Genomic DNA, 25481 nt, shown 5'->3' on the forward strand with positions numbered 1-25481 from the left:
TGGGCATAAGAAGACACTATGCTTTTGTTATGTGACTCTTAGTGATATTTTCCTCCTGTGCATCTGTTCTCTCACCTAATCCTCAGCTGCCTTTACTTCCTAATGCCCCCAAAAGCAGGGCCCTGACAAGGGACTGGATGGAACCAGGGCAAGCAGTAAGCTATGTGCTACCCTGGCATCAAGATGGGCCTGACAAAGTGCCATACTGCTTAACTATAAGTTAAGAACTTGGGCATGGACAAATGCTGTCATGATCCAAAAAGTAATAACTAGATTTGGACCTTGCTAGGGTTAGGAATGATTAATCTGGCCTGAGCCCTATAGTCTGAGTCTGTGTCAAGATGTTCCCAGGAAAGCTGCCCTACAAGTCTCAAGTTATCTCTTCCTGTGCCCATACAAAATAACTAGTATTGAGATGTGGATAGAGTTATCAGACTGAGAAAAAGAGAAAGACACCTTAGGAGGTATTTTTCCCTTGGGCAGTCAGGAAGGGCTTTGGAATACTTCTTAGTTGGTGTTCCATTTGAACCTGGTGGCTCTTCAGGAAGGGCTTTCTTATGTTGATTTTGCTTCCTGAACTGGGTATAGTTTCAGCCCAGAGTGCTGGGGAGTTGGAATCAAGAGAGCTGGAGAGAGGAGAGAGCAGGATGGCAAGATGGACCATGGGGAGGCTAGCAAGGGGGACAGAGAGAAAAGGATGTAGAGGAATATAGGAGCAGGCACATGGAGAGAGAGAGAGAGAGAGAGAGAGAGAGAGAGAGAGAGAGAGAGAGAGAGAGAGAGAGAGAAAACGAACCCAGGCTGTGAGATGGAGCATGGAGAGATGAGCGGGAGAGACAGGAGGAGACGGGAATGAAGAGCAGTGGAGACTAGAATCGGAGGCTCAGAGAGATTGGGGCAGTCTCGTGAGGAGAATGGAATAAAAGGCCCTGATCAATCAACTACAGAGGAGAGGCTGACAAAATCTCAAGGCCGAACTAGGCTGCCACAACGAAGGAAGACAAAAATGATCGTCTGTACTTTCAATGCACGTACGCTACCATCAAATACATCCATCGAGGTCCTGATGGTACCAGCGCGAATGATCAAGTACGACATCATTGGTCTGACCGAGACAAGAAGGCATGAATCTCACCATGCCGTTTTCGACACTGGAGAAGAATTGTTCCTCGGAACATGAGATAAAAGAAGTGTTGGAGGCGTCAGTGTCCTTGTCAACACAAACTTGGCCAAGAGCATTGATTCATTTGAATGCCTAACAACCCGAATCGGACATTTACATTTGAATAGAAGTGGCTCACTGCCGGCAGTTTCTATATTCGTTGTCTACACACCAACATCTCATTATGATGAAAGAGAAATCGAGAAGTTCTACATGGAGCTGGATAAGATCTATAAAGAAGATCACACCTTCTACAAGATCATCATGGGTGATTTTAATGCCAAGATAGGACTGAGAAGATCAGCTGAAGAACTTCACATCGGGACCCATGGCCTAGAATGGAAGGAACAGGGTGAGAGACTGTCTGAGTTCATAATGTCGACCAAGACCATCCATGTTAACTCACAGTTCCAAAAGGCAGAATCTAAACGTTAGACATGGGAGACTCCCGGTGGACGATTCCACAATGAAATAGACCACATCATATTCAATCGATGATTTTGCCTGACCGTTGTCCCTGTTGTCCCAAAATTTCGAACGGGATTGGACCACCATCTCCTTCATGCAAAATTCTACTTCACAGAGCGGGGAGAAAGGGCTGCAAAGTTCAAAAAGAGAACTCCCAGAATGACCACCAACTGGAAACTCTTTGGCACTACTGCGGCAACATGGGAAGATGCCATTGTTGACAACATTGACGAGGAATACGATCGACTGGTTCAGCACCTCCATGAATGTGCGAGGAATGCCAAGAGAGAGATAGCCACAAAAAAACACCTGTCTTCGAAAACTCTTGAGCTAATTCGCCAGCGTGGTTTGGCGCATGCCTCAGGCAACCACAAGCTAACGTCCGAGCTCGCAAAGCAGTTCAGAGATACGATCAAGGAAGACCTCAAAGAGAGAAGAGCAGAAGTACTGGAAGATGCAGTAGAAGCTGGGAAAAGTATTCGTTACGCCCGCCTGTCCTTCGCCAACTACAAGACCAAGATGACTGCTCTCCAACGTCCTGATGGATCCATCACATCCTCCAGAAAGGCAAAGGAGAAGATTATCCATGACTTCTACTCAAATCTCTTCGATAGCCATGTCCACTTGCCGACATACCAAATTCCACAGGATGGATATGTCGTTCCCAATGTTCTCCCTTCCGAAATCCGACACGCCATTTCGTTGGTAAAGAAACAAACAGCACCCGGCCCAGAAAAGGTCAGACCTGAACGCCTGAAGAACCTGCCATCAGTACTCATCAGTATACTGGCTCGGCTCTTCACTCGCTACCTTTCTGAATGCAAGGTTCCGTCCCAGTGGAAAACCAGCAGGACCGTACTACTGTTCAAGAAGGGAGACTTCCATGACATTGGCAACTATCGCCCTATCTGCCTATTGTCTGTCATCTACAAGTTGTTCACTGGAGTCATCCTAAATAGGATTGGCAGAACACTAGATGAAGGACAACCATGCGAGTAAGCCGGGTTCCGCAAAGGATTCAGCACCATCGACCATATCCACAGGATAACCAAGCTCGTTGAGGTTTCTGAGAAGTTCAAGATGCCGCTCTGTTTAACGTTCATTGATTTAAAGAAGGCCTTTGATTCTGTTGAGACGGAAGCGGTCATTGAAGCCCTAGCCAATCAGGGCATTCAAGCCCAATACATCAGGATCCTCCGTGAGCTCTATTGCGGATTCACTACCAGGATCTCACCTTTCTACAAAGAAGTGATCGTTGATGTCAAGAGAGGGGTGCGGCAGGGTGATACCATTTCACCGAAAGTCTTCAGTGCCACCCTCGAGAACATCATGCGACGACTGGAATGGGAAGGAATGGGAGTGAAGATAGATGGTCGGCAACTACACCACCTCCGCTTTGCTGATGACATTGTTTTAATAACACCAAACATCAGCCAAGCGGCACAAATGCTGGCCGAATTTGACCGTGAGTGTGGAAAGGTAGGACTACAGCTGAATCTTACGAAGACAATGTTTATGAGAAACAGCCTCGTTCCTGACACCCCATTCGCTCTCAAAGGAACGACCATCTCTGAATGCAACAGCTATGTGTACCTAGGTCGAGAAGTCAACATGACAAATGACCTAGCACCCGAGCTGCGCAGGAGGAAGAGAGCGGCTTGGAACGCCTTCAAGAACGTCGAAGAAATAGCTAAGAGGACAAAGAACCTCTGGCTCTGGGCACATCTCTTTGATTCCATTGTTCTTCCTGCATGAACATATGCCTCAGAGACCTGGGCCCTACGTAAACAGGATGAAAATGCTATTCGGGTCTCCCAAAGAGGAATTGAAAGAGCTATGCTTGGAATATCACGTTTCACTCAAATGAGAGAAAAAGTCTGGAGTTCCGACATCTGTGGACGATCAAGAATCAGGGACGCTGTCTCATTTGCCAAGGTGTCAAAAATCAGATGGGCTGGTCACGTAATGAGATTTAAAGACAACCGCTGGACTAGAGCTGTTACCGACTTGTTCCATGGAATGTCAAAAAACTGCGTGGCTGCCCACCTACCAGATGGTCAGACTTCTTCGTGAATATCTTGAACGATCGGTTTGAGGCTCTTCATGTTCCCAGAGCGAACAAATGCCATTGGGCTACACTAGCATGCGACAGGGACAAATGGAGATGCTACTGGCGCCCGCTCGAGCAAATCGACAACTAATGGGAAGTTAAGTGATTAAGTGATTAAGTGATCAATCAACTGGCTTGGCCCTCGCTTACTCCGCCTTCTGCCCCAGTTTGCAGGCTGCCCTGGCTGGGGGAGGGTGAGCGGTCTGGCATGGGTCCACCCAGAACCTGGGTGGCCAGGGCGAGAGCCGTTTGGACCATCCATTCGGCACCCTGGGAATTTTTTTTTTAAAGTAAAGCATTCAGGCTTCCTTGTGAACTCCTTTCTCTAAGTCCCTGGCCCTGCCCATTCCCTAACTCAGGATAAAGACCCTCATTTCTCCTTGGAACCGTCATCCCAGGAATTTGTCCATATGGATATTTTGAAATGCACACACTTAGGAATACCTATATTTATCTCTTTCTGGGAGTCTCATAGCTCAGCTAGCCTGAATAGGCCACAGAGATGTGGACAAATGTTCTCTCAACCTCTTCTGTTACACCCCAGGTGAACCATGCAGTTCATGCTAACAAACATGTATAAGAAAAAAAACATAATCACCAAAAAAAGAAACCTATGAAACAAAGGTCAACTTGGTGGGAGAAGAGTGGATAATAATCCCACCAGGAGTCCTCTCATCACTTTCTTGGGTCATGCATAGCTTAGAACAATTTCATCATAGTAGTTCCAATTGGTGGGCTGGAGCAATAGCACAGCGGCAGGGCATTTGCCTTGCTTGCAGCTGGCCCGGCTGAGCCAGGTTCGGTTCCTCCGCCCCTCTAGGAGAGCCCCGCCAGCTACCGAGAGAGTATCTCGCCTGCAAGGCAAGGCCTGGAGGCCACCTGTGACATAGTCAATATGCCAAAGACAGTACCAACAAGTCTCACGATGGAGATGTTACTGGGCCCGCTCGAGCAAATCGGTGAACAATGTGAGGACAGTGAAGTGCAATGCAGTTCCAATCGGCAAGGGCTTAAAAACACAGAACTCCCTAATTGCTCACTCAGAAACAATGATTTGGGAGCAGGATTTTCCTCAAACAAGTGTCATGCTGGATTTCAGGGACACTGCTTAGCAGTTTCACCTTGATGAAACCATCTCCAGTCGGAGCCGTGCCTTCACATTACCTTAACGTACTAACAAATATCCCAAGTATCCAGTTATTCTTTGTCCTATGTCATGTAAGCCCCGATCAAACTGTTGCAGGTTCCATCGACAATGGATTTTCCAATTTACTCACACTGAAAAGACAAGATAAGCAATCAACTTATCATATAATCACAATTCATGATTTATGAGTACTAAATGCCAAGTAAGCATTATTGAATTTTTAGCAATTAATGCCCCTCAGGAATTATATAAAATTTGTTATATGCTATAGGCTTCCAGGGAAGTACCCAAGTCATCCCTAGACTCCAGACTCTTTAAATGACCAGAAAAATAGCTCTTCATCTGCCATCTTGCAGGCCCAGACTCCACCCACGTAGGATTGATTTTCCCTTAGGAAGAGCATACTTCTCTCCGACACTTGCTTTAGACAATGATGTACACCAATATTTAATAAATATGAATCTGGAAACTAATGGTTTTGGCTCACTTCCTCCCTTATAAACTTCTAAAATTTTCCCAGGGACAAAACTTGTCATAACAAAATTATTTTTCATTAAACAGAAAACATAGATAGATCTTATTGAATTATTTCTATTTGTTGACTTACATCTACTTTACGCACTCTTTTGTCCTTTATCCACAATGTCCACTGAGTCATTGATTAAAATAAGCTCAATCCATTACATAAAACTAACACAGATGTGTATCACCATGTCTGTGTTGGTCTCCAGGCATTTTCCGGAACCTTTTTTGCTGTTTGATCCCTAAAAAAAATAAATAAATAAATAAGAATCACAAATTTCTGGCAGAGTATAAAATAGAGAATTTTGCTAGGGGCTCAGATAAATCTCATTTACCTTTAACTTTGCTTCTACCATGCATTTTTAAATTATGCATCTGCAGGTTTAGTGAATTTCAACATTTGTATTTTCATTTAATTCCAAAAACAACTAGAGCACTTCTGGATCAAACACAGATTATAACTGTTTACAGAAGCCACCATTTCAGACCCACGCTTCTGTCTCTCTCTGGAGCTGTGAAACTTGGGGAGATATTAAAAAGGCAAAGAGGGTAAATTATACAAAACCGGACAGAAAACTTCAACCCACGCCCTTGGAAGCTTTATGACTGGCCATGGCCCTGGTGTCTGCTGAGCCCTGGGGAGGGAAAACTATTAAGCCTGATGCTTCATCATTTGTAGCATGTAAACAGCTAAAATATGATGCTCCTGGACATCCTGTTTTATCCTACTCTGAAATGTGAGCGCGTTTGAAGATGAATATCTAAATCTCCCCGGAAGTCACTGCCTATCTCGTCAGACACCTTTTAACCTGCAGTGTTTGTTCGGAAAGACATTGCTTTAGAAGAACATGTAAGTGTTCATGCTTAAAACATTCCATTCAAAGTGAACACTACTCATAATAATAAAGATGAGATTTACACCACCAAAGTTAGCCACAAGATATCTAGATATGCATTTTCTTAAGGCAAAAAAATAAAAAGGCAGTGTACTTTTGTCTTGGCGCCAGTCCTACAATGAGTCTGCATTATTCAGTCTCTCATATATACCTCTAAAGCCTCTAAACGTCACATTCCTTTGTGGGGGGGCTAGAAATTAAATGCAACACACTGTTTTCATCTCATTTTCAAGAACATAGGGAAAGATGGAGATATTGCAATTCCAATAAACGTACATCATGCTACTTTACTTCGGAGACTCTATCTACATGCAACATTTTTGGAAACAGCCAACCCTTTAATAAGAGAAAGTCAATGAACCTCATGTACGTTTTATAAAACATGACATAAGGCGATATAATTAAAACTAAACTTATTTCCTGCGGTGAAATTAACTTACAGAAATGAAGGTGTTTATTTATTAAATGGGATCTCTGGAGCTCTTGCCGACTTTGTCCCCTCCTGGGAAGCTTTGGATTGTTTGTTTCCTTTTTCTTGCCTGCTTGCTGTGTAATTTAAAACTGATGCCTTCCTTTGGGAAACAAAATTTGATCGGAGAACAGCCTGCACCACCAGCTAAACAAATTACCAATGTTTTCCTCACTTTTCTTCCTATAGTTTTTTTTTTTTGATTCAAAATAGTTGTGTGCAGGGGTTTACAAGTGCTGTTGCCCAGATCAGATTTAATTTGAAGTAACCAGGATGATACATTCGTCGCTTTAGTGACATTTAGCTGTTTGATGACAGTAAGCTTAGAAGCAAACAAGTTATTATATTCCTTTTTGCTACTGTCGAGTAAGTGTTTGGTTCCTAAAGGGCTAGATTTTATGAAGTTGATTAAATCACATACAAAATAATCTAAAAATAAGTTTCAAGATAAAGACCAACATAGTTTCTTTTAGCACAATAAATGTAAATTTTATCAGGCATATCACACAGGCACCTATTGTTTTATTCACTAAATAAAACATTGACTAATAAAACATTGACTAATTCTATCATAGGTATATGGAGATGACTACAATTCTTGTAGCCTTGTGCACTAGTTAACTGTCACTATGATGCAGGTAGCAACCTAACCGAGAAAGCACTACCTCTCATCTGCGTACTCTCACAGAACGTAAGTTTCACTAGTCACAATTGATGACTGATGACAGTCAGGAAAAAATAAATCTTTGCTTGTTTGTATCTGTTTGGGGGCCAAACCCAGCAGTGCTCAGGTCTTAACTCCTGACTCTGTGTTCAGGGTTCACTCTTTGCAGGGCTCAGAAAACGAGGTGGGATTCAGGGGATCAACTCAATCCATTACTTGTAAGCAAACACTGTACTACCTGAAAAAAATATATCTATATATATGTGTGTGTGTGTGTGTGTGTGTGTGTGTGTACTTAGTTAATTAATCATAGCACTGTAGCACTGTCTTCCCATTGTTCATCGCTTTGCTCGAGCGAGCACCAGTAATGTCTCCTTCGTGAGAATTGTTTTCACTGTTCTTGGCATATCGAATTCAACATGGGGAGTTTGCCAGGCTCTGCTGTGGGGACGGGATACTCTCGGTATCTTGCCAGGCTCTCCGAGAGGGATGGAGGAATTGAACCTGGGTCAGCCGCATGCAAGGCAAATGCCCTACCCACTGTGCTATTGCTCCAGCTTCAATTAATCATAGACAATGAAAAATTATATCCTGATCAGAATTTTTATTAGTTTTTGAAGATTATGTTATACAAGAGAACTTCCAGAGACAAATTTGATGTCACCATGCAGGGTGCCCTTTCTGATTCCTTGCATTCCTTATACTTATGTATCCTGAAGTTTAAAATGTTGTGAATACTTTTTAAAGTACTTTGTAAAAAAAAGAAGTCATATTACCACTGTTAATTCATTTTATCTCTTCCTGTGAGAATTCTGGGAGAGAGATAGTACAGACAGTTAGGCATTTTCCCTGCATACAGCTTAACCTGTATGGCCTCCTGAGTCCTGTCACCTGAGCAAAACTGAGTGTAGCCCAAATACCAAATAAAAACTTATAGAGGGAAAAAACATACATCCGTATACACATATTTTCATATGTATATACCAAAGCTCATATCACTCAACCTTTAACAACATGTTAGAGATATCCTAAAGAATGTCTTAGTGGCCTCAGCCAAAATAGAACAATCTTCACACTGTTTCCTATATGAATACTTTTTTCTAAGCATTTCAGCGGTTCTTCATAACAGACAATACAAAATATATTATTTTGGTTGTGCTTTGGGACAAGGATTGAGGCTTGAGATGGAAGCATTCCAAATTTGGTGGTGGGGAGTTATAATAGTGGTGGATTGGTGTTTGGATATTAAATGAAATCAAATATTGTGAAATAGCTTATAAAATAAAAAAACTAAGCTTTTTTTTATGAAAGTCAGAAAATATTTCAAACTGAGGAAGTCTTAGGAATCTGAGAATACCTTCATAATTACAATCTTTTCATGTGGTCTCGTGAATGGTGATGTAGACCAAATACTGGTGGTCATTTCCAAAACAAAAATCCACATCCACATGTGAAATACATATGGTAAACTGGGAGTGCAGACTCTCAGGAGTGGAAACAGAACTGTCATCAGGAGGACAGATGGACACCAGTTTGCCTGTCCAAATCATGAACACCCAGCCCAGACAGAGCCCAGAATCAGAAGCACCTCTCCCACACATCCTACAGCAGCATCTGGCTCTAGGCGTGTTTCTGTCTTCCCTGCCTTGACTTCCCTATATGGTCCCTGCAGGCATTCAGGGACACTCCTTCAGGACCTGTGAATATAACACTATATTTCAGCTGCGCTTGGTGATCTGTTTTTGAACAACGGTCATCATTCAAAACCGTGTTACCCACTTACAAAGTGTTAATCTAAGCCCAGAGACACAGCCCAGTGTTAAAGAGTCATTGCCTGTGTGATTCCAGGCACAGGAATTCACAGCACAGGGATTGGGATGGGCTGAGCCCAGGAATACATTGAATGATAATTTAATGAATCTGTAACATTATTATACATAATGGCATATTGTTAGAGTAGGTCCCTACTGAACTATGACTTAGAGAAAGTGACATATTCTAGATTATAGTTCAAATTCTTTGCACTGAATCTAGTGTTTCTTCTCATCGAGAAATCAACACAAGTTTCATTATTTTGTCTATTTATTCGCCAAGCATAATTATTCTTTGAGCATCTACTCTGCCTGATAATTTTCTACATACCCAAGAAAGAACAATATAAATACCACCGTGCTGCTTGCAATCTAATGAGTAAAATTGTTGCCATAAACGATAAAATAAGCAAAGAAAATAATATCAAATTGTTAGAACTGTCATAAAGATATGTTGTTGAGATCATGAATAACAGGGATTGGAGGGTGCATTCTTTTGGAAGCAATATTTATTCTCTCTCTGGACAGTCTGGTAGGCATGGCATTTAAGAAGAGAAGAACACGGATATGTAGCCTCTAATTACAGAAAAGGATATTAGATTTTTTTTTTAAAAAAGGGCTCTGATGTGAGAAAGAGGAGTAATGGTATATGGGGACTGAATAAGATCCAAGGTAGATTTGAGAGATTCAAAGCAACAACACAGAACACGCTACATACCAGATATTGTTTTCAGAGTAGAAACTAGGGAGAGAAGGACCTACAATAACTCAGAAGGAAGCTTGAGTGATGGAAGATTGACAAAAGCCTGAATAGACGAGTGAAGGAATGAGAGGGATTTTCTTAGATTGGGACCTGGTGAACGGGTGAATGAATGAGAGAGTCATTTCCGGAGACTGTGACTTGGTGATGGATGTTGCATGTGGAGATGAGGAATTCAGACAAGATGCATGAGCTATGACTGGGGGGTGGGGAGGGCAGAGGGAGTACTTGTGGACGGAGTCTGGAGTTCTGGGATGGATACACAAATGTGAAATATGGTGACAAGCTGGTGGTCTGTAAACCTGGGAACCCAACAAACTTATAAGAATGCTATAGCAATTAAAAAGGTACTGGCAGAGGAACAAAGGGATGAGGATCGCGGGGCTGAGATCTCCAAGCCTGCTCGGATCAGGGCTGAGCATCCTCCACCCAGATCCTCCATCTTCCAGTAGACAGGGCAGCACAGTGCTTCGGAATTACTCCTGGCAGTGCTCAGAGGATCATATGGGATGCTGGGGGAGAGATGGAACTAATTTTGGTGGCATGCAATGTCAAAATGCTATACTATTGCTCCACTCACTCAGTCTTAATCCAGAATGTAAACTGGAAAAAAAAAGAAACCTAAAAAGAAGAAAGTATTCACCAAGGCTTTTGGAATTTACTTTGACTACTTCTCTCTCTCTCTCTCTCTCTCTCTCTCTCTCTCTCTCTCTCTCTCTCTCTCTCTCTCTTCCCACCCCTCTGTTTAACATTTTAGCCTATTGCAAGAACTGTGGGGTGGCACTCTTTATTTCCTGATAGTTTTCGCATCCATGCGAAATCCCAGTTCTCTCCATTCAGGAAACAAGTCAATGATGAAGAATTATGGCAAAGGGTCTGGTGTATAAAGGACCACCTCTTCTGAGTTTGCATTCCTCTATCAGTAAGAAAGGGTGCTACTATTTTCCACATGGGGTTCCTGTATTTCAGTGGGGAACAAATCAAATAATGTCTGCAACACAGTTTTAATACTTTAATGTACAGTATGAACATCATGTATTCTATGAACTAGCACGATCATCCTGTTGTTCGTCGATTACCTCGAGCAGGCACCAGTAACGTCTCCTTCGTCCTAGTCCTGAGATTTTAAAAAGTGCCACATTCAAGGCTCTTTCAGGGTTAGAAAAATGAGACCCATCATTGTTACTGGTATTTGGCATATTGGGTACGTCACGGGGACTCTGCCGTGTAGACAGGCTACATTCGGTAGCCTGCCAGGTTGTTCAAAGTAAGAATGAGATAATAAGATGTTCCATTTCCGGGAACTGGGTTTTATAGTCTCTGGGTCTTGGCTGTTGATTGGGATTTCATGGTGTCAGGGGGCAGTTGGTGGGTGTGACCCCTGAACTGAACTGCTATCATTCATTCAAAAATGTCTCTATTTGACCCCCTCAGATTCTCTCTGAATGTTTAGGTAGTTTTCTCACTGCATGTTTTATTACTCCTTTGCTGAAACATTTATTAGTTTTAATGATTTTACAATTAAAAAAGAACCCTGTCTCACAGCTCTTTAGGCTTGTTTGTGCTATTCCTAGACACCCAGACACCCGTTAACCTTCCTATAAACAGGGGTTGATGTTAAACATGATTTTTATCAAGCCCAGTTTTTGGTGATTGACCAACAATATCTGCCAAATTAAATTAACACACTTCACATGGTGGCTTGTGGACCTTAATATAATTATCTAAAAGTATATGCTGAGAAGAAAATTTGCTAAACAAAAGAAATTTAAGTCTAGTTCAAATGATTCTTTTGTAAATCATGAATATTTTACATTTTCTGGGGTTTTGCAAATAATATGATTCTCAGCAGGCACGAAAGAGGTCAAGTTCAAGTTCTTCAGCAAAAAAGGCAAAACAATTCACCCTGGTAATTTATGCACATGATTTTAAAATCCTTGTTTCAAGTTTTAAACCTACCTTCTTTCCCAGAGACAGTTCTTTCTAATCTCTAGTCCTACTGCAATTTTCAGGAGCCAATAAAATTGATGATTTTAAGTATCTTATTTGTTTTACTTAGAATAGGAATAAAATTATAAATGCATCATATCATGAAGATGCAAACATAAATATATGCGTGTGAGTGCATTGTTAAAGTAAATAATGAAGGAATTCAATATGCGGACATTTTACTAAAATTGTCAATGAAAAAGTTAACATTATTGTAGCCATGTCTCCTCAAAAATAAATGTGTACATATCTGCATTTTTATGTATATATTTTAAAAAGACATGTTTGTACTGTATTGAAATTTTTATTTTTAGCTCACCTATTTTAAAGAAGAGAAGAAACTGCAGCTGAAAAATACAAAATTGAATGGAAGATAATAGAAAGTTTTAATTTGTGAATCTCAGAAATACAGAGAATTCTATATCTCAAGAAAATGTTTGAGCTTTTATAAGTGGTATTTCTTCAGATTTGCACAAGAAGAAATTGGAGGTTAGCAAGATTCAATTATACTTCAAAAGGATTAAATGGCTGAACTAAAGTTAATGCTTTAATACTATAGCATTTCTCTTAATAATGCATTTCTTTCCTTAAATCATTTATTCACAAACATGCAGGAATTGCATAGATTCTTTCATTTTAGAATCATCTAATCATTTCTTAGAATTATTGTATTGAATTTGATTACGGTTTTCGAAATTTGGAGGGTCATGCACTGGGGATTCAATCATACCAAATGTGAAACTGTGTCTCATGTCTTAAATTGTTATTGAATCAACAATTTCATACAAGGCAAAGTGTCATGTTTGTGAATCACTACATAGGAGACATGAAAAAGGACACATTCTTTATAATCATCCAGGAGGATTAAGTTTTTAAATAGACATGAAAGGAAAATGCATGATTTTATTTTTAGAGAAAATGTTGTGATTGATCAAGACAAAATAAATATGCTTGGGGTATCAGTCTAGAGGGGAGAAATAGTATGGGGCTTTATTTGCCTGGCTTCTTGCAAATTCTGATTTGATTCCCTGCGTAGAACCACGAATGAGCCCTGAGTGTCTTCATCCCTTAAAATTGCTATTGGTGGCTGTAAAAGTGGTGTCATTTCCTCAGTCCTTATAACATAGGTTGGGGACGCTCTCTAGGATTACAAACATCTTGACTTGAAGTGGGACATTCAAAATTAAGTCATGATTGTATGTGACTAGATCATGGGTCTTAGAGGAAAAAAAACAGTGTGAAATCATGCTGGAAATTTAGATTTCTGACAAATTTAAGACTCTTGATATGGACTTGAAGATTGTAGCACACCTTAAAATGTACGCACGGGGCAAGGCATTTTTTAATTATGCGTAAGGAAAGAGTAGCAGTACTTCTAGTGTAGAGCAGATCATAGGACAAGATTCTAGAGACAAATATCCTGTGGGTATACAATTGTTAGGGTCAGTCAGGAAGCAATGAGCTTTTGAACAAAAGCCCACCTGCACCTGTGTGTGTGTGTGTGTGTGTGTGTGTGTGTGCGCGCGCGCGCGCGCGCGCGCGCGCGCACGCGCAAATTCAAAACACAATCTCGTAGTACTGGTCCACATTTTCAGCCTAATTTAAAGTCCTTATGAGAAACAAAGCCTCATAAAATAATGGCAATTTCCACATCACGAAGAAAAATATGGAAAAGAAAAAGAAAATCTGGTCCCATTTTCAGTGGAAGAAGTCAGTTCTCAGTATCATGCTGGCAACAAATGGAAGAGCAGCTCAGTCTACTGGATTTGTTCTAATGCCGCATTCCTCAAGGAGATAAAGCAATTATGACATGGTTTTCTCTCCCTCCTTTCAAGTTCCACATTGATTTCTCCATTATATTTTTCAAGCACCATAATGGAATTGAATGCCTACTGAATACTGGAAAATGAGGTTTGCTTACTTAAGAGCTCTACGACTCTGAACATTTCAGATTTATTTCAATCACCATCATTTCAACTTCTATATACGGCTAAACCTCCACTGAAAAGCATGTTGCAAATAAAGCATCACTTTTCCACAAGAAAGTCAAAATGCTTTCTTTAAACTGCAATAGTATTGAGCTACTGGGCTTATGCTTTATATCATAGTATAGTCTTTTGGATTAATTTATGCACATATAGACAGCACATTCTCCACAAAAGAATGTATTGTCTCGATTCCTTTAAAGCCCCAGTCCATATTTCCATTATCTATGCAACCTCTTTTCACAGGTATTGTGTGGGGTGATAAATTTGTCCATTTAACACTATTTTTTTTATTATCTATCACACATTGTAGGATAGTAAGTTTTCCTTATTAGTCAATCAGCACAGTAGCAGTAACTATGCAGAGAGAAAAAGGACAGGTGTGTGTCTATCGTTAGTGAGACAATACAAAAGTCTTAATATTTTCACCAAAGAGTAAGGGGGAAAATTTTCTAACTGAAAGGGTTTGAATTTTAATGACTTGGTTTGTATGGAGCAATTTGTCGGGGGATGGCACAACTGCTTATACGCATGGGTATACCCAGGCTCTTCACTCAGGGCTCACTTCTGCCAGGGTTGGGGAATCATCTGTGGACCCTGAACTGGGCCAGGGCCAGCCACATGCAAGGCAAATGCCGGGCACTTGCGTTATCTCTTCAGTCTTTGGAGCTGATATCTATCTGTCTATCTATCTACCTAGACAGATAGATAGATGTATAGATATAGATATGTATATATGTATATAGATATCCATGCATATACATTTACAATAAGCATAATTTAGTTTTTAACAGACAAATATAAAAAGAATACATGACACACTCAGGGAAATTCCATCTAAAGTTGGAATCCTGCCAATTATACCAGGAACATATCTAGAGGATATTAATTATATTTAATAAAATAAGCCCAATAAAGAAAACTAACACTTTGGATTTTATTCCTATGTGATATAGAAAGAACACAAAGAAAAACAAATGAGATGAAATGGCTTTTGGACTATGAGCCCAACCGATGCTTATCAGAACGTAGAGTTAGGGAACGGGAAAAACAGGATGGAGGAAACAAACAGCTCAAAGAAAGAAATTCAATGATGAAGTTAATGCAATCTATATGCGTGTTGATGAGGCACAGTTGACATATACATGATATGAATATATGCGTGATGTTTTAATGCAAGGTTACGCACATAAAATATGAAAAACAATAGACTGGTGTCGCGTGCACGCTTGCGTCCGTAATGCAGTGTAGGCACACGCGTGAACTGACAGGTAAGGATCTCAGGATGGAGAGCGTCAGATCCTCTCGCGCTGCCACTGAGTCATCGCACTTGGCTGAAGAATTCACAGGCAAGTGAGATCTATCATTTTCAGAGCCTTGTATCTGACAGCTGCTAGAAATAAAAATGGTTCTTTGCTTTCAGTAATGAAAACTGTCACATGCTTGCATATTTACTTACACTGGTACTAAACTTTCAGATGGCTCACTGCATTTAGTCTTCAGAAGAGACCTGTGATGTGAATATTGTTTCGACGCTTATTTTGACTTTAAGAGTCATTCTCTCTAACCAGTCGTCTGTTCTCGGGCACTCGGGTTGTTTCCAGATTCTGGTTATTGTGAACAGTGCTGCAATGAACATACAGGTGCAGATGTCATTTCTACTGTGGTTTTTGCACCCTCGAGATATATCCCAGAAGTGGTATTGCTGGGTCATATGGTAACTCAACTTTTAGTTTCTTTAAGGAGTGCCCATATTGTTTTCCAGAAAGGCTGGACCAGTCAGCATGTATACCAACAATGAAAGAGAGTCCCTTTCTCCCCATACCCACACCAGCACTGGTTGTTCTGGTTCTTTTTGTTGTGTGGCAGTGTTTGTGGTGTGAGATGATATCTCATTGTTGTTTTGATTTGCATTTCCTGGAATACTATGCAGTTGTTAGGCAAGATGAAGTCATGAAATTTGCTTATAAGTGCATGGTCATGGAGAGTATCATGCTAAGTGAAATGAGTCAGAAAGAGAGGGACAGGCATAGAATGACTGCACTCATTTGTGGAATATAAAATAGCATATGAGACTGGCACCCAAGGACAGTAGAGATAATGGCCAGGAGTATTGCTTCATGATTGGAAGCCTGTCTCATGAGCTGGAAGAGAAGGCAGCTAGACTAGAGAAGGACTCACTCAAGAAGTCAATGATGGTTGGCGTGATCGCTCATGATGGGAGATGTGTGCTGAAAGTAGATAAAGGACCAAATGTCATGGCCTCTCAACATCAGTATTTCAGACCATAGTGCCCCAAAGTCGAGAGGAATAGGGGGGAAATTGTCTGCCATTGAGGCAGGGTGAGGGGTGGGATGATGGGAGGGAGACTGGGGACATAGGTGTTGGAGAATGTGCACTGGTGGAGGGATGGGTGTTCAATCATTATATGACTGAAACTCAAGCATGAAAGCTTTGTGACTGTATCTAACGGTGAATCAATTTAAGGAGAGAGAGAGAGAGAGAGAGAGAGAGAGAGAGAGAGAGAGAGAGAGAGAGAGAGAGAGAGAGAGTCTCAATTCCACTGTGCTTGGAAGCAGTGACAAAGGGTGCAGAGATCAGGGCCTGGCCTGGAGTGAAAGCCAGACTGCAAGCCAGTCTCCTTGGCAGCAACCCCCAGGCAGCCAGCCCTGGAACTGCCTGCAGGGAGAGCTTTGGCAGGGGATGGATCCACCCCTGCCCTTCCCTGCCTTGGGCTGTCTTGCCCTTGGCTCTAGTTGTGTTGGCCAAAGAGAAGCACACTCGGTTTCGAGCATGGCCTGAAGGGGCCTTTGCAGCCCTGACTCCCCAGGTGATGCACTCTCCATCGGGCAGTGCAAGGCTGCTTGCTGCCACCCCTCTGCCTTCTCAGATGAGGCACAGTCACAAACACCAGAAAAAGCAGGTCCTGGTGGTCAGACATCTGCACCGAGATCTTCATTAACCTCATCTGGTTATGCTTTTTATTTATTTATTTATTTATTTATTTATTTATTTTTCCTTGCCGAGGTCCTGGTGGAGAACATATTTCTAACTTGCACTGGACAGATCGTTTCCTAATGGATTTTTCCTGAAGGAAGCTTTTTCTCACTTGCATAACGGTACTATGTAGAATTTATTCCCTTCTCACGCTGCCCACTGACCAGCTCGGTCAGCCTGTCGAGGTGCCAGGCGGGCCCACATTCACCCTTCTCTATTAGGGATAAGCAGAAAAGAGCCAGCGTCTAAGGCTCTCTCTGGTTTGTTGGGGGGCCACTCCGAGAGCCTCAAGGTCTGCTCCCAGCACATGTCCTGAAGTTGCTCCTGGTAGTTCTTCCATTTTCTCAGAGGATCTTTGTGCCTGCAAGAGAAGTCGTTCTGGTCTTCGTGAAAGTTCTATTTCCCAGTATGCGCTGTTTTCCAATCAACTGTTCTTATACTTTGTAGAAAATGTGTAATAAGCCTATTAAAATGCACAGGAACGAAGCCAAAATATCATGCATGTAATTAATCTACAAACTTGATGCCAAAAAGCAAAAAAAAAGAGGGGGGGATTATTTTCTTAATAAGGGAAGAAGAAGAAGCATATCATTGATTTTTTTTAGTGGAAAATTCATTTTACTCTAATGCCAAAACTGTCAGGTTCATAGCAGTCTAGCATAGCTTCTATTTTTCATGGCCATCTAAATAAAATTCTTTATAAATTATCAAACTACTTTTCTCTGCCCGACAGCCATAACCACCATCTTCTGATTGAATTTCAAATGGTTCCCACTGAACTAAGCCAGACACTGGGCAAGTCAAACAACTTTGCCATCTGGACAAGTAGAAAAAGTGACAGAACTAGGTGACAGTCTGTAATTCAAAGCAGAGCAACAGGAAAGTAAAATCTTCAAATCCTAAGATATTTTTTTTCCCTCCAGGATGTAATCCTGTAGAGAGGTTTCAAATTAAAACAAAAGTTACTGTTAAACGAGGGTATACTAAAAATATATTAGCTAATTTGATAAAGAAAAATATTTAAAAATGATACGCACTTTTCATGACAATCGAGAAAGACTAAAAACATCTCACTTCTATTGACTACTTTAAAAATACAGCGGGGTTTGGGGCTGGAGCAATAGCACAGCGGGTAGGGTGTTTGCCTTGCACGCGGCCGACCTGGGTTCGATTCCCAGCATCCCATATGGTCCCCCAAGCACCGCCAGGAGTGATTCCTGAGTGCAAAGCCAGGAGTAACCCCTGAGCATCTCCAGGTGAGACCCAAAAAGCACGGTCACGGTCTGTCACGGTTCTTCCGTTGTTCATTGATTTGCTCGAGCGGGCCCAGTAACGTCTCCATCATGATACTTGTTGTTACTGTGTTTGGCATATCGAATACGTCACAGGGAGCTTGCCAGGCTCTGCCATGTGCGGACTCTCCGAGAGGGGCGGAGGAATTGAACTTGGGTCGGCCATGTTGGTCACTTGTAAGGCAAATGCCCTACCGCTGTGCTATCACTCAAGCCCCAAAAGCAAAAAGTAAAAAAAAAAAAATACAGCGGGGTTAAATGATGGGTGATAAATATTCTACATAATCACAAAACATTATAATTAATCAGAAAAAGCATTCAAAAATTAGAAAAAATATTTTGAGAATCTATTAAGAAATATATTTAAATATATTTAGCATCTGAATATTTGATTGAATCAAATATTTAGTGGTATGAAGATCAAGATAAAGAAACAGTGCTCTGCATTGCGTTTAGCTGAGTGGATCAATTCATGTTCTGTGACCAGGACACAAATTTTCCAGAATTACAAGTGACCGGAGCAATAGCACAACGGGTTACACGTGGCCGACCTGGGATTCATCCTCCGCACCATATGTGGTCTCCTGATCCCACCAGGAGTGGTCCCTGAGCACAGAGCTAGGAGTAAGCACCTGCCGAGTGTGGCCGACATGGAACTAAGAAACAAACCACAAAGCAAAATTACAGCCAAAGTCTATTTCTCAGATAACTGAGTGCACAAGTCAAAATATCAGCGTACACTAGGTACTAGGATCTTGAGGTGCCATGAACAACTGAAGGGGAATTAAAAACACCCAGACACCAAGTGATAGAGGGAAATGTGCTGAGATAATGAAAGGTAGAGCGATAGCACAGCGGTAGGGCATTTGCCTTGCACGCAGCCAACATGGCCAACCCGAGTTCGATTCCTCTGCCCCTCTCGGAGAGCCCGGCAAACTACCGAGAGTATTCGATATGCCAGACACAGTAACAACAAAGTCTCCAAAGGAGACGTTACTGGGCCCGCTTGAGCAAATCCACGAACAACGGGAGGGCCTTTACCTTTACCTTTTAATGAAAGGTGAGTGAGAAGAAAGGGGGGAGAGAGTGATCTACTTAGAGCAGGGATTGCACAGAGCCCCAAAAAGCGCACCACAGGAACCAAAGACACATTCCTTTCTTGCTTGCTCTCCCTCACATTTCTCTAAACAGAGTTCTTTAAACAAAACTATTATTCTTTTCCTTTAAAAAAAAAATAGACCTGGGGCTGGAGCGATAGCACAGCGGGTAGGGCATTTGCCTTGCACGTGGCCGACCTGGGTTTGATTCCCAGCATCCCATATGGTCCCCCGAGCACCATCAGGAGTAATTCGAGTGCATGAACCAGGAGTAACCCCTGTGCATCGCTGGGTGTGACCCAAAAAGCAAAAAAGTAAAAAATAAGGAAAATTTTAAAAATTAAAAAAGTGGACCTGGAAAGACACATAGGCTAAGACACTTGTCTTGCAAGCAGCCCATTTCAGGTTCTAATCCCTGCACCCCAGGATTAATACGTGAGCAAAGAACCAGAAGTAGCCCTGGAACACAGCTACTTTTGATGTGGTCCAAAACGCTCCATCCCAAATTCACTGTATCACTGTCATCCGTTGTTCATCGATTCGCTCAAGCGTACACCAGCAACGGTTCCGTTCGTCCTAGCCCTGAGATTTTAGCAGCCTCTCTTTACTCGAAATTATCCCAAATTAGAAAGAATATTTTAAATTTTAGTCCATCCCTTTTGCAGAGTTAACAGAGAACTAAAGAATTCTGAACAACCAAACACAGAACATAAGATATTACTCGCACAGTAGTTGGACAGGTAGAGAGACAAACAAACAAGTGAACAAAAACCTGCAGTTAAATTAAAATGAGGAAAGCCAGAATTTTGGACTCAGCATTTTGGGACAGAGGGAATATAATAAATGTGAAAATAAATGCAAAGGTAGCGAGTCAAAATTCCAAAACTGGAAAAGGAGTTTTCCTCAGAGCACTATAGAGTCCCAATGAGCAGGGTCAGAACCAGGATCCCCTGACACACCCCACAGCTGCCGTGCACCAGAACAGACCTTCCACCCAGAGCCATGGGAGGTCCTCACAGCTCTGAAATGCATTTTAGGGGTGATTTTCCAAGTCTAAGAGCTGATGCCAGAAAAATGGGGCCCAAAATCAATATATCAAGAAAAAATAATCAAATCACCTCAAAAACACATTCTGGCTTTGCCTGAGTGTTTATTTTGGCAGCCCCATAGGCTGTTCCTGGCTCAGAATTTGGGGTCAGCATTCAGGGGACCATTCAGCGCCTGAAATTTCACTCACACCTGCATGCAAACTGCACAGACAAATGATACTACTTTCTCTCTGGCCCCACTTCAAGGCAGGTTTTGCAACCATCAAGGAGGTGAGGTTTAAAACAAATAAAATAGAAAATACTGCCACAAATAGAATCTTTTCACTGGTGGGTTTTTTGGAAACTGACAACACTGTTTCCCTTCTTTTTGGAATTAACAGTAGCACTGTAGAACTGTCCTCCCGTTGTTCATTGGTTTGCTCAAGCAGGCACCAGTAACATCTCTCAACAAATTGTGAGACTTGTTGTTACTGTTTTAGGCATATCAAATACGTCATGGGTAGCTTGCCAGGCTTTGGCCTGCGGGCAATATGCTCTCGATAGCTTGCTGGGCTCTCCAAGAAGGGCGGAGGAGTCGAACCCATTTCTGCTGCGTTCAAGGCAAACACCCTACCTGCTATGCTATCACTCCAGCTCCGGAATTAACAGTACTCAACTTAAATGATTCTGTTGTTTTACTTTTATTGATTTTTGTTTTCTGGATCCTACCCAGAGATGCTCAAGACTTGCTCCTGACTTGTGCTCTGGGATCACACCTGTTGGTGCTCAGGGGACCATAGGCAGTACCAAGATAGGACTCTAGTTAGCCGTATGTAAGGAATGTACCCAACCCATGCTGATATTTCTTCAGCCATGATACTGATATTTTGTTGGGGTAGTCTTTAGAAACAAATGCATATATATTACTGATAGATAGATCTATATCTCCAAAAATTGATCTTTCTATCTATCTATCTATCTATCTATCTATCTATTTTCTATCTATCTATCATCTATCTATTATCTATCATCTATCATCTATCTATCTATCATCCATCTGTTGATATATCTATCTAATCTTCAAAGTCCTCCCTAGTTTCTCTAGCTAATGGGATTCAAAGGTGCCCCCATGAAGGACAGAGCCTGCTCTGGCACCTGGGCTGTGGGTACCCAGCATTCTGATGAGTTCCTGGACTGTGAGATGCCATTAGATCCCAGACTCTCATAATGAGATGAGTCACAGTGGAGACCAGACTCTGCTCCTTCCGGCTCCTGCTTCACACCCACATTCTTCATTGCTCCACTCTAGCCTTTACGATGAGCTGTTTCCTCTCTATGGTATGATCCCCACAGAAACCATCGGCTCTAAAGGTCAGGAAGGAGAGAGTATGCCTCGCATGTAGGAAGCCCCCAGCAGTTCACACATATAAAATGTAAAAGCTACTTATAAGTATTCTCTCCCAAAATTTCATCTTTTACTCATGCAAAATAACGACAAAGAACGCTGCTTCACTTTTTCAACCAGATTCCTCATTCTGACTTAAATCAACTCAACTTCAGCTCAAATAACTAGCATAACCGATGGATCTCTCAAATAGAACTGAATCAAATAAGCACTCCTTATCATCTTAAGTAGCCCTTATGATACAATTGATTTGTTATTCAGTAAGAGCACCACAATAAAATGGGTAAAGAGAAGGAAAGCCCATTATATATTTTAAACACTTAAAATTACTTTCTAAAGGTCATACGAGTAGAGAGTGTTACTTTATTGCAGTATTTTTCAGAACTGGCATTTATGCTCTAAAAATGGACCCAATCTTTGTATAATTTCCTTTATTTTCTTAGTCCTGCAGTAAATTGTTCAAATAGGTCTTTAAACAATCAATTATGATCAGATACACATAGTTTCAAAATATAGATCAGACATATTATCAAACTAAGAGATTGCTCAGCCCCTGGCATAGACAAAATTAGATTATAAGCCAATGGAGGAAAAATTGAGTAAAAGTACAATTACAAATTATAAGAATAACTCATGTGCACAGTCACTGCAGTGTTTAAGAAAAATATATTATATTTTTACTTAAGTTCATTTCTTTGGTGGAAACTTAATTTTTTTCTCTGAAACTATAAAAAACATGGTTAATTTGTAAGTGTACTTTATATTTTAAAAAAAGATAGGATATAAGGAAAAAATCTCTTTAAAATATAAAGTTTAAGTGTGAAATCCCTTAAGTGTATCATTTATTCTAATTTAGTTAATTAAAGAAAGATTAACTGTGGGAAATTATTTAAATCAGTCATCCATTATAATAATAGAGGTAGATCTTATCACTTGATAGTCAAGTTATTTTTAAGGCTATTTATCTTGAGGAAAAGCTTAGCGTATCTGATTGATAGGTTCATTCATGGTGATTCTTTACAATGCAGAAAACCTGTGAGAGTCCAGTGAAGCCAACCAACAATTTTGAGTCACTTAGAGTGTTTCGCTACATCTTTCTTCCTTGGTTTAGCATCACTGCACAACAAAAATGGCCACAAGTCAGAAACTCTAGTCAAACTATTTAGAAGGCTGAATAGTTTGATTTGGACAAGTTGGCAAGGCCTCTAGGTGAGGCCTGCAGCTCTGGGCTTGCAGGAGTAGGAGGAACACAAGCTCCCTGTCAGGAGGATGCAGCTGAGTGCTGGACCATCCATCCCCCTGTACCTTGTGTGTGAGAGGGATGCGGGACAGAGTACTAAACACAGGTTGCACTGAGCGTCCCCATTCAGCTGTTGTTGCTCCTTTCCGAGGTGCCCTGTGTCCTATCTACCATCCTTTACTCTCAGAAACAGCATCCCAGATATTGCTCCGCTGCTGTTGACGAGTGATGATCAGGGTCCTCCAGAATGAGAGAGCTCGGCCAGCCCAGCTCAGCCTCCTACACCGGGTCTCACACCCCACCTCAGTCACGAGAATCTGAGACCTGCATGGGCCAGTTCCCTCAAGCTACTGCCCTACCCACCCATCATCTCCTGGCTCACGTCCCTACTGCTTGAGAGAAACACAGAGAGACACAGAGAGTCACATTTTAAGTTTATTTAAGATATATAAATAAATCCACTTAGTTGAACAATTAAAGATGAGCAAGGAAATATTTCTAGTAACAGTCCAGAAACTAATATTAAACTAATATTAAATGAAAGGGCAGGGTCTCCTGCCTCAGCGCCTGGCTGTCCTCACCGGGGCCCCTTGGAGGGGGGAGGGTTGAGTTTCTCTCCTCCCTCCCCGCCCCGAGCAGAGCCCCAGCAGCTGAGGACCAACGGAGCCAGCCATGGCCATGCCGGAACCACTCTCCACATGTCCGGACGGGCCTCTTGCATGAAAGAACTGGCAGAGGAACCCAGGCATGCGGGTGCCGGGGATGAGGTCTCCAAGCCTACTCGGATTGGGACTGGGCCTTCTCCTACCAGACCCCCATCTTCCAGTAGGTAGGCGTCATATCCACCAGCTGCTGCCAGCGCCAGGTTGATCCCATCAACGGCCAAGACGCAGAGACTATAAAACCCAGCTCCCGGAAGCGCATGGCCGCATTTGCAGCTGTGGCACATCTTATTATCTCCCCCCCCCCACCTTTGGAGAACCTGGCAGGCTGCCAAAAGTATCCTGCCCACACGGTAGAGTCTGGCAAACTTCCGTGTCGTATTCAATATGCCAAATACCAGTAACAATGATGGGTCTCATTCTCCTAATCCTGAAAGAGCCTTGAATATGGCACTTTTAAAAAAAAATCTCAGGGGGAGGACGAAGGAGACGTTACTGGGGCCTGCTCGAGGGAATCGACGAACAACAGGATGATCGTGATCTTGTGATTAAATGAAAGGTCAGACATGCCAATACAAGTTCTTTCTTTTCCCACTTAGAAGGTAGCCTTGTAAGATTCCTGAAAAGCACTGGTTTTTCATGTCTAACACACTTTCCGGCCATAGGTAACAGGGCCAGTGGCCTCCACTTGGTAAGGGCTTCAGGAGATTTACCTTCTCACCAGTTAGAACGTGCACTTGATGCATTTATTTGGAAAGTAGACTAATTATGATGACTATAACTCTTGCACACAGAGGAAACATTCATCTGAAGCCTTTTTCAAAATTTCCCTCTCTTCTTTCTTTATTCTTTCACCAACCCCCTTCTGTAAAGATCCAGGGTGGTGATAAGGTGATGAGTGGAATTTAATCTAGATAAAAAGTTATTTCAATGTTTTTGAAAAAAGCTTTTTGTACAAACAAAATTAACAGAAGACCGAATTCAGCCAGTTCCCAATCTTTTTTAATAGTAGAAAAAGACGATGAAGTTTTGCTTGGTTATGTCTGCCTTTGGAGAATCGATTTTGACTTTAATGAGTAATATCGAGATATTCTTAGAATAAACAGAGCCAAATTGTTTCTGACATTTTTCCAAGCACAAACACGGAATAATTTTTGAATTTATAAGAAGAATTTATAAGAGTAGTAAGATGGTAACAAATCAAAATTGGAATCCAAAATGGCAGCCAAGAGTTCTGGCTGAAAATCAAGATCCTATACTTTATTCTGTACTATGGGATGTGGTATAAAAGTTTTTAATTACATATCCTTCATTATATCTGGTGTAATGGGAGCACTGTGTGCTTACAAATCTGTGAACTATAAAAGTAAAGCCATTTCTCCTACTCATAATCCTTACCTATTGCCAAATTATTATTTGTAGGTTATCTTCACAGAGATATTATTTCTAGGTTTCACTTGTAACTAGACCTTCAAGAATTTGTCCTATCCTGTCTGGCATCCTTCACTTAATATAATGCTCTCAAGGTTCATCCCCGGAATCACAAACCTCAGGATTTTCCTCTCTTTTGGGGTGGGGGAAGGTGGGTGGAATAGGGTTTTTTTTTTTCAAGCACTGCTTCAAACACCTAGTGGGCATTTGTTATTCTCAGCCACCTGAGATGGCTGCTCCATGTGACATTAGAGGACGCAGAGCTGCCTTGCCTCTCTGAGACCATGAATCACCTGCCAACCTGGGGTGCTCGACTGCGTCACCAAGGATGCTCTGGATGCTTTGC

The sequence above is a fragment of the Sorex fumeus genome, unplaced genomic scaffold (assembly GCF_029834395.1).
Source record: "Sorex fumeus unplaced genomic scaffold, SorFum_2.1 ptg000099l, whole genome shotgun sequence".
Taxonomy (NCBI): Eukaryota; Metazoa; Chordata; class Mammalia; order Eulipotyphla; family Soricidae; genus Sorex; species Sorex fumeus.